Raw genomic sequence first — 10,593 nt, 5'->3', positions numbered from 1 at the left:
ACAGTTTGTGCGTGAGGGTTTTGCATGTGTATTTGAAAGTGTCTAAATGTGTGCAAGGTACTGTATGTCGTGTGTTTGTATGCGTGAAAAGTGCTTTGAAAACGTGAGATTGCTATACTGAGAATTATGCATTCACCATAAGTCACAAGGTTAATCTCCATGCAACAGCTCAATAATTCACATCTCATAAGCTTTAACCCTGTTCTGAAAAATCATGATTTTCCATTTACTATACATCTCTCGCTTGATGAGAAATGATGTTTGCCCTGAATAATGATATTTAGCAGGCTAACTTCACGTGTTTATTTATTTTACTTGCGGCAGAGCAGCTTTCTTGGCAGAATCTCATCAGTATTTGGTACAGGTTGGGAACCCCGAGCCTGGTCACAGAAGGCACACATACACTGTAAATGGCTAATCGGGTATCAAACCAGCAGAGAGAAAAAAAAAGCGTCTCCAGTCCTTGTCTCATTCATTTTTCACAGCCAGCAAATGAAGTTGGTACGGTGGGAGCAATCAATTATAGATGAGAGAAGGTAGGATGAAAAGAGAGAGAGAAAGATGAAGGGGAAGAAAGAGGCCTACCTCACATGCGGCAGAGCTTTAGCACATCATTGAATATCACAGTGGTATTCTGCAACCTGCATGCACAGAGCTGCTCAGGTAATGGCCCAGGACTGCACAGAGAACACTGGACAGAAAATCATTCAATGTGCATGAACCTCAAACACTAAACCAGTAGCATTTGATTCAATAACAACTCCAAACACGAACTTTTACAGCGTCTTGGTTCACTCGTGTGTGCACTTGTGTTTTTCTATGGCTCATTGCACTGACACAGTCATAGCGAAACTGCATTGTGCCTTTTCACAAATGTCGAGCAACAGTAATAGCGTTCCCTCGGTAGGTTACAGCTCGCTATGAAACCAGGATATAAAATTGGTTAAGATGCAGCATTTTAGAGTTCACACATGCTCTCCGGTCTTTTCTGTGTTTGAGTCACACTGCATTTTGTCTATCCTTGTTACTCCTAGTTACTACAGTGTATGTTACACATAGCAGACCACAAACAGATTTTCCGAGATAAATTTAGTTGCGATTCTAGGAATTTAGAATTTTAAAAACATTATCGCAAAAACTACATTTGTATTATAACGAACTGTGGTTGATTGTAGCTGCTGGCAGAAATTATTTGTGAGTACATTTTCAGAACTCTTTGATGTGTTGCTTTCATCGATACCATAGTCTCTGACATTCAGTATTTTTTGTCATGTAGAAACTAAAAGTAAAGCAATAGCTTTGATCAAATTCAGGTACCGGGGCTTTCCTGGACAATCAAGCCGCACATTACCTCTGTGCATTTTTTTTCTGTGCCATTTAGTCTTTGATAGTTTCACAACTCCAACCTGTGGCACTTTTATTCAGTTTAAATCCACGGGACTGTCCCACACATATAAATGCATACGCAGACACACATTTGAAATCACATTCAATGCGATTTCAGTGCAATTAAGAGGAGAAGTACTGTCTTCTCTTCGTAGCTGTCCATAGCTTTATATACAGATGTTTTCAGCAAGCTTTCAGTGCTATGTTTGAAAAGTCTAAGCGCAAAGCATCACTCCGTGGCCTCGCTATTCGTTAAATGTCAGATATTAGCTTCTGGAAACAGCTCTGTTTGTGCCGTCTGTATTTGGTGTCTGTGTCTTAGTGTGTGTGTTAGTGTGTGTGTTTCTCTTTGTGTGTGTGTGTGGGCAGAGAGGCTGTTTGATGTGAGTCAGATCCAAACCCAGGCTGGTTTCTCTCACATGTGTGTGGGACGCATCCAGATGGCTCCATAGGACTGCGCAAATGTCACTCTGATAATGAGACAACAGGGCCTGCTGAAATACAGGTAGCAGGGCTGTGGTTTGCCCTTTTATACACACACACACACATACACTCAAAGAAATTAAGTGAAAAATTAGAGACCATTGCAATGGGATTACAACAGCCACGGCAACAGCAAATTCTCAAGCAACAAATCTTCAAGCGACAGTGTTGAAAGAAATCTGTCCACAGGCACAAAGACATATGAATGTTTGTCTGCTACAGTAGATGACAGAGACATACTCTATAGACCCACAAGATGAAAACTATATCAGCTTTGCAATCACAGCTGCTACATATCACACGTTTCCTAAATTTACTTCATACAGGCAGATACTTTAAAACACTGGGGCTGCCAACACCAAGAAGGTTCTGAGTTTAAAGCTGCTGGTAGGATGGAGTTTAAATGTTTCCATGTGCCCGTAAGGGTTTGTGCTGGTTTCCTCCAAAGTTCAGTAACACTCATATTAGGTTATCTGAAGATTATATATTTACCTAAGGTGCTGATGTGACCATCAATTATTGTCTGATTTTCTGCAACCTGATTGTATCCTCAGTTTAGCCCAGTGTCTGGTGGTGTCCACTGGTTAAGTAATAATATAGTGACATAATTTCTAGGTTCAAGGCTCTACAGAGTTTGCTGGCACCTGCTTTTTACTGAATGTTTTTACAAGGCTCTATACATTCCTGTGAAAAACTAAGTTCACCCCATAATTTGGTAGTTTGTAGAACCGCCTTTAGCAGCAGTAACTTGAAGTAAACATTTTCTGCATCAGTTTATCAATCTCTAAAATCACAGAAGAGGAATTTTCAGGTTTGGGGTTGTTTGTTTATGAACAACACTCTTAACAGCCATCTCAGTCAGGTGGAGGCCTGGACTTTGACTGGACAAGTCCAACACCTTGATTTTTTTTTTTCTCAGCCATTCTCTTTTAGAATTCATTTTATGTTTTTAGGGTCATGACCAATGTTCCCTCTAATTTTTCACGTGTCTGAGCGAACACACAAACTCCCTGAGTGGTCCTTTGGACCACTGTGAGCAACAGCAGACGTGTGCACTGTGGTCACGCCAGCATCGAATCCATCCAAGTTACATGGTTTATTAAAATGATCAAATTACAGCATTTGCATTTATGTTAGACTAATTTTAATTAACTGCTTTAGCCCACTCACAATGAAAATGTAAAAAATTCTTGTTCATGACCTGTGTAGTATGTTAACACTATTGGAAGTAAAAATAACTTGAACTCCAATTTTGAAAACAAAACTTTCTTCTTCTTCTTCTTCTTCTCCTTCTTTTTTTTATTTTTATTTTTTATAAAGCTCTGACTTGTATTATGAGTATGAGTCTGTGGTCTGGGAGAGAGTCCTGTAACTCTCTGTCTGCAAAATACAGTATGTAATGACCAATGGGCAATTAATTATATAGTTACTTCTTCAAAAAAGTAATAGTAACAGTAAGTTTTTTGCAGCTGTTTACCTAAAAATGCAGCCAAGGTGGTTTTTTAAATAAACCTTTCAAAATATTTACAGAACAATCAGCTGTTCTGCATCAAATCTGATGCCACACAAATTATTTGTGCCACTCCAAAAAATAATTTCTGTCCACTATGAGATAAAGGAGAACAACAGCCTGATACCTGCAGGCCTGACAACAGGAGATGTATCACTGCTGTAACACCTGTAACATTCAGTAAATGGTAAATGGCCTGTATTTGTATAGCGCTTTACTTAGTCCCTAAGGACCCCAAAGCGCTTTACAATTTCAGTCATCCACCCATTAACACACACATTCACACACTGGTGATAGCAAGCTACATTGTAGCAACAGCCGCCCTGGGGCGCACTGACAGTAGTTGCCTGTTCTGACACACACAACAAAACTATTGACTACACTGGACACTAACTACACAAGATTTGCGCTAAACAACGCAAATCTCTCACATATCAAAACACCGCCCTCACTCCTAAAACTTCCCCGTCCCTAAACAACTAAATGCCATGTTGCCATATCATTTTTTGATTGGTCGACATGGTACATTTTTCCAACAATAGGAAAGGGTGGGGTTTTTTTTTGGTTTTGTTTTTGCTCACAGGCGGAGTGCTTTCCAGAGTTTTCCTTGTAAAATGCAGTTTTTACCGTTTCTTCCCGCAGTAAATACAAAATCGTGCATCGTTCTAATCCCATACGGGAGCAGCCAGTCACTTACTAACACTGCAAAACAGAATTGTTAAAGTTTTAATTTTAATTTAAATTCAGGTTAGATTTTTTTTTTTTTGTGCGCAATTCAGATTTTCTGTGCGCAGAGACCGTGCCAGCAGTGCGCAATTGCGCATGTGCGCAGCTTAGAAGGAACATTGGTCATGACCCATTTTCAGCCATTTAGCTGTTAGATAGATGGCCTCACATTTGACTCTTTAATACTTTGACATACAGGGGAGCTCATGGTTGACTCGATGACTACAAGGTGTACATGTCCTATAGCTGCAAAACAAATCCAAATCGTCACCCTGCTACACACTGTTTTTACCAATTGTTATGATAAGTTTATGCTGATATGCTGTGTTTGGCTTTCACCAAATGTGGCGCTGTAAATTGTGACCAGAATCATCACCTTGGTATTGTGTATACAAAGGACGTCGTTATACTGTTGGATTGTTAGACCATTGAATATGTTATAGATTTTCTCTGGTTTGTTCAGCTGCAACTTTGCAAAGCAATCCTTCAAAACAAGTCATACTTGTTCAGTCTTTGAGTTTGAGATGTGGCTCTTGGGCAGCACGTGGCTGCTACTTTTGTTAATTTGTATGGAAGCACCAGTTAGTTTTTCAGAGGACTTCATAGAGTTAGTTAGTTTGTTGGAAGAACTAATGTTTCAGCTTAAAGATTACAGTAGGCTTAGAGCAGCAAATAATAACTGCTAATCTTGATGTGGTTGGCTAACACATTAGCTGCAGTTTTGTTTTCTGTCTTCTTTCTGTCATATTATGCCACTTGCCTCTGCCCATCTGTAACTTGTTCGTGATTTACCTCACTGATAAATCTTCAACATGTACTGTTGTTCAGAACATTTTAACCTGTATGTTGAAACTTCTCAAATACATCTGTAATTTAAATAACTCTTTGGCTAGCAACTAAGCTAGCAAGCAGATTTTTAAGACAAATGTTAGGCAGGTAGCAAACGTCAGTTTTGTTTGAACCCCATGCACATTTTTAGATAATTTGTTAGAACTAACTCAACAAGAGCACAGAATATCACTTTTAGATGTCTACTGTAACTAATTAGTTCATTGATACTATTACGCCTTTCAGCCCTAAAAATCCTCTTTTCATGGATATCTAGATACTGTGCTTTGTCTATAATGACTATATTGATCAATGTATGACAAAGTATTACAATGACATTTAGAAAAAATATTACTGATCATTTTGAGAAAAAAGTCAAAACATTATTTTTGAAATATTAAATGGTATATATAAAATGTTATACATTTTGAAAAAAAAATCCAAATATGTAATATTATATAATATTATATATAATGTTCAAGTCAGACAACTGCCGTGGCTGCTATACCCTCTACAACACGAGTTATTTATGAGTTATGAATTTGTGAAGACACTTTTTTGAGTAACAGAAATTGTTTCTCTTGTAGCACAAAAACACAGTGCAGTTATCAGTATAAGAATGCTGAAATGATGGTGCAGAAAGCTACAAAGAAAAACCACACAAAGCTTGAGGAGCTTGTTCAATATGAGTTAGCTGGCAAAGGACATCTTTGGATAAAGTTAGTATGTATATGTTCACAACCGTTTAGTACACAAATTAGTTATTTTATAGCTATATTCCAAATAATAGTTCTAGTTTTGTCTCATTGGATCTCTGTTGTATTTTAGAAAAACATCTGTTGGCAGATGTTTACCATCATACTACTGTTTTAACCCTGTTCACTGGGTGGGTACTAAAAGTGGTATTTGGGCCCTGGAATTGCTAACTATGTCAAACCTTGAAAGTAGATAGGCTTTCACCCCCTCTCTTTGCTGGACAAACAGACAAGAAATCTAATGCATGAATGTAACAAACACACTGAGAAAAAATAAATATTTAAAGTAAAATAATGCACTGATCACATTTGCAGACATACCCACTAAGTGACTCATGAGTTATAGTCTAGAGGTTCATGTGCTTTGTTCTCTGATCACTTGATCTGTAGAGAAACAATGTATCTTTATTATCAAGGCTGGTTATTGACTTCATCAGAGAGATGAATGCAGTAATATTCTTTCACTGACTTGTGCTAAATGACGGCTTCACCTCCGTCCCTCTCCAGCTGTCGGAGGTCACCGTGGGTCACCACACAGTTGCCATGGGAACGGGAAACAAGAAGGAAATTTCTCCTGAGCACCAAACAGTGACACCTTACTTCGTCTCCGACAGACTCGGTTGAGTTGCACATCAAGTGTGAAAGCAGGAGTGAGAAGTTGTTGTTTATTTAATTTTCTTACGAGTCACAAGAGTGGCCAGTCAACCCCACTCTTTTTCACACTCCCTCTTTTGCTTTCTCTCTCCTATGTAGAAACCTATTTTCACACGTACCCTTGTGGATGTTTGCTCTCACATATTTTCTTTGTCTGCATCACTCCACTCCGTGGTTCTCTCACACAATATATATTCCTGCTATCTGGAACAGCAAAGCACAGGTGCAACCCTGTCTGTGTGTGCGCAAGTGAGACGGTATTTGTTATTTCAGCTCTCCAACTGCTGTGACCCAGTGTAACTATTGCACCTACACTGTCAACCCTCTAACAGCTCAGTCAGCCTCTCGAGGTTACCGCACCTGTTTGTCTAACAAGCACACAAACATACTTTTTATATCAGGCCTCAGTCACAAATACTAATCCACTGACACCATTATGATCCAATGCGTATAGCATGTGTGTGTAGAGGGGATGGGGGTGGAGCTGATGGCATTGCTGCTGTATCAAACTGCTGGAAGCAAATTTCCTCTAAGGTGATTTGTTATAGTGACAGAGCAGGAAATATTTTTAGCCAGAGTGAAAGGACAAATAATCAAGCAGGAAAGACAAATGGTAGACAACAAGGGAAGTGAGGGAAGGAGAAAGCGAGAGAGCAAGGGAAGAAAGAGTGGGTAAGTGAGAGAGAGAGAGAGAGAGAGAGCAATGGGGGAGTGAAATCTGAGGGTAAACCAAAACCACCTGGATGTTGCTGACTTGCTACTCTTGTGTTTAGAGCAGTCTATCTACATTGCATTACACATGCGCACTCACATAACCACACATACCTCATGGTCATATGCACACACACACGTGTGCACGCACACACACATATGGATCTGAATATGTGCAATTGCTGCTAATAAAGTTAAAGATCCTTCTTACTTATGAAAACTCAAGTCATGTATGTTGTAATAAACGTACAGCAAAATGAACCACCAGTTAATGTAATCTTTTCTGCTGTTTAATATACAGTTTTAGTTAATTAAGTGACTGCTTTTGATTTCTTGAGTTTATTTATACTTTGATGAAAATGTGTCTGACCACCTGATCGTCTGATCATCTGACTTGCAATTTATACGACTGTAATGCCAGATTGCCCAGATGGTTAACTAATGAAATAAAAGCTAAATGAAGGAATAATAAATCCAAGTCGAAGCAAATTTTCCTTGAAGTTGTGAATAAAGCATAGTGGAAACTTCTCGTAGCATTTACTCAGCAGACAAAACCAGGAGTGATATAATACAACTAAAGAGACAGAGACTAAAACTTCTTCTTTTTAACTTCTCCTTTTTTTCTCAATGGAATTCTTACAAGTGTAAGACTTTGGTTTTCTGGGTTCTGCTGTCACGGCAGTCAGGAGCCCTGGCCTTAACCTCAAAGCGGTTGGTAAAACAATTTATAGTGAGAAGAGCGGTGGTCGGGACAATCTGGTTTGCATACACAAGTCGAGAGGCCGTTATGTAGCACAATGTCCTCCTCTCTGTCTCTCTTACACACACGAACATACACACACATAGCCTACACACTTTCTCTCTCTCTCACTGGTTTGTTCCCTGAGTCAGCACTCTGCCTCAGCTCCAGTTTCTCTATCCCGGCCCTCCTCTGCCCGCCTGCCTGCAGGACACTATTAGGACATCATTGTGTGCATTTGTGAGTGTCTATGTGACCCCATGCTTGTGTGTGTATAAAAGAATGGGTGTGCGTGCCTTTGAGGGAGAGAGCTACTGTTGCATTTACGTGGTCAGGTCCTTTCAGCATCTTATGCAATACGATATTTTTCACTTTGCGAGTAACCCTGGATATTTTTGTCGGCTCTACCGAATCAGCTATTATTGCAGCTCACCATAAAAGATGCACGTCTCCTCTCACTCTTCCAAAACACTCCCAATGGGTTTTGCATGTTGTAGTGTGAGTGTGTCTATTTCTGTGTGTGTGTGTGTGTGTGTATGAGAGAAAGAGAGAGAGATTCTGTATACTACTAGTTCTGCTAACATGGCCCAAAAATAGCGAACTGGAGAGGTGTGAAGTAAAAAAGGAAAGGACACTTTAGTAGAAGAGTAACTGACACGGGGTGAGTCACTTTCACACACACAAACACACACACACACACAGGCAAACATGTGGTGTGCTCATGCAAACTATAGACTTACAAGCACACACATGCATACAGTATCCAAAACTGTAGCATGTCACAAAAACGCAGAGTTGCGAAATTGTCTCACTATGGCTTTGTCACCACTGAGTGTGTAGTCAAGACTCGCAAGTTTGTCTCACTGCCATGTGATTGGCTGCTTCACTGTTGGTTTGATTCCAAATTACTGTAAAAGATTCCCCCATTACTGGTTTAAGGTACTGCCTCACTTATAAAAACCTCCTTTTTTTCTTAATGGCTTAGCCTTTTGTAATCTTTTGCAGTTTCTCCACAGAGATCTGTGGGCCCGCTTACAATCAAAGACTGTTATATGGCAAAGTGCTAAATCGATTTGCCTGATTTAAGGGTAGACGGGTCAGATTTCACCCAGAAACCTACTCCCTTGCTATTATGGGCTTCTCAAGGTATATTTGACTTTGTGACAACCTCTGATCAGTGTATTGGCATTTGTGCTTGTCTGTTTACGCTCTAGGAAGTTAATCCCTTTAACACATTGTGAAACGCCCTACATCACATTGACTGCACTTTACACGTAACACCACCACACCTCACAAATTAGTCATTTGTTTATTAATGCACTTGAACACTTTAACACTACAAATTCAATGTGGTTACATTATTTTCTGTGCTCCTAAAGTGATTTGTCATTACTGTCGTTCTGAGTCAGCATTTTTGTCAATGAACTGATGATTTAACAGAGCATATATTCAAGTTCAAGCCAAAATGGAGTTGTTGGCTTTTTCCGTAACCTTCATTTTTGAATGTTGACTCAGTGATAAGACGAATGTTTTTTCCCAGTTCTATTTACACCAGTGCTTAAAGGATGTTGTATTGTAAATGCAGAAGTGAGACTGGGAGAGAGAGAAGGAGAGAGGAAACGATACTAAGACGTTTTACTGACACAGTGCCTAATGATCACAAGAGCGAAAGATACATGCACGATTATGAGCACACAGACACACACAAGCCATGTGATCTCTCGATTAGTGCTGTAGTCACACCCTCCCACTCTCTCTGGTTGTTTGATCACAATCTCCCTCCTACTCCTGGGCTCCAGTCAAACAGAAACTTTCAAGAGATAATGCTTGCTCGACATGAAATCACTGATGACCTTTGCTGAAATAACTTAGATATGTTCTTAGATTTATGTTCAGTGGAGATGTTCAGCTGACAGAACAAAAATAAATCGCTTCGAGCATATGTAGACATTTTTACGTCAGTTGATATTCAAAGGTTGCGTTTGATGGTATTCAAAACCTAAAGGTGAAGGATATAGCCTAGAATTTTATCTACGGGGGTTATAACGCTGTGATGTAGCTGTAATTTTGTGGGGGTGAGATGGTTTATCTTATCTTTGCCTAATAATCTTCTTGAAACATGTTGATAGTTTTAAAGATGGCTGCACTTTTCTAAAGGCCCTTTACAGAGCCGAATGTTAGTCATTCACCATTTACAAGGGAGATCGTTTTGCCTGTCGGATACCCAGCCTCTCTGTGCTGTTTGTTCTGCTTTTTTTTGTTTTAAGAGGTCATCATATGATCAGCAGGAAAGTGTGATTGGTGGTGTAGTTAACAAAAATGCAATGTATTCAGTATATCCACAAATTAAGTTATTATTTTAGAGAAAAACTTTTAGGTATCTAACTTTTAAGTGTATGAGCTTCTCTCCAGCTGTTATAGTGCCTCTGGGAAGCAATCATAAGATCATAATCATCAATGATTATTCATCATTTTCGATGGCCAGGGTTATTATAGACGTGACAGAAGAAAAGACAATAACACAAACGGAACACAGTCTGTAATCTAAACAGAAACTCTGCATTATTGATCAATCCATCAGGGAAGCTTGTGATGACAAATAAGGGAGTCTTGAGCTCTCAGTTGACTTTCACTGTTAAATAAAAGCATGCAGATCATACATTAGAACTCTTAAGTTGTATTTAATCATTCAGCGCAGTCAAGAGTTAACATAAATTAACCTCATAACAAGAAGTTTCCCACCAGAATGTCAGTCAGCACAAACCTATGCTCCCAAACCTTGTTTAGTTGTCCTTAGAGTG

Source organism: Neolamprologus brichardi, chromosome 20 (assembly GCF_056152115.1).
Source record: "Neolamprologus brichardi isolate AB-2024 chromosome 20, ASM5615211v1, whole genome shotgun sequence".
Classification (NCBI taxonomy): domain Eukaryota; kingdom Metazoa; phylum Chordata; class Actinopteri; order Cichliformes; family Cichlidae; genus Neolamprologus; species Neolamprologus brichardi.
Note: the sequence above shows the minus strand (reverse complement) of the source record.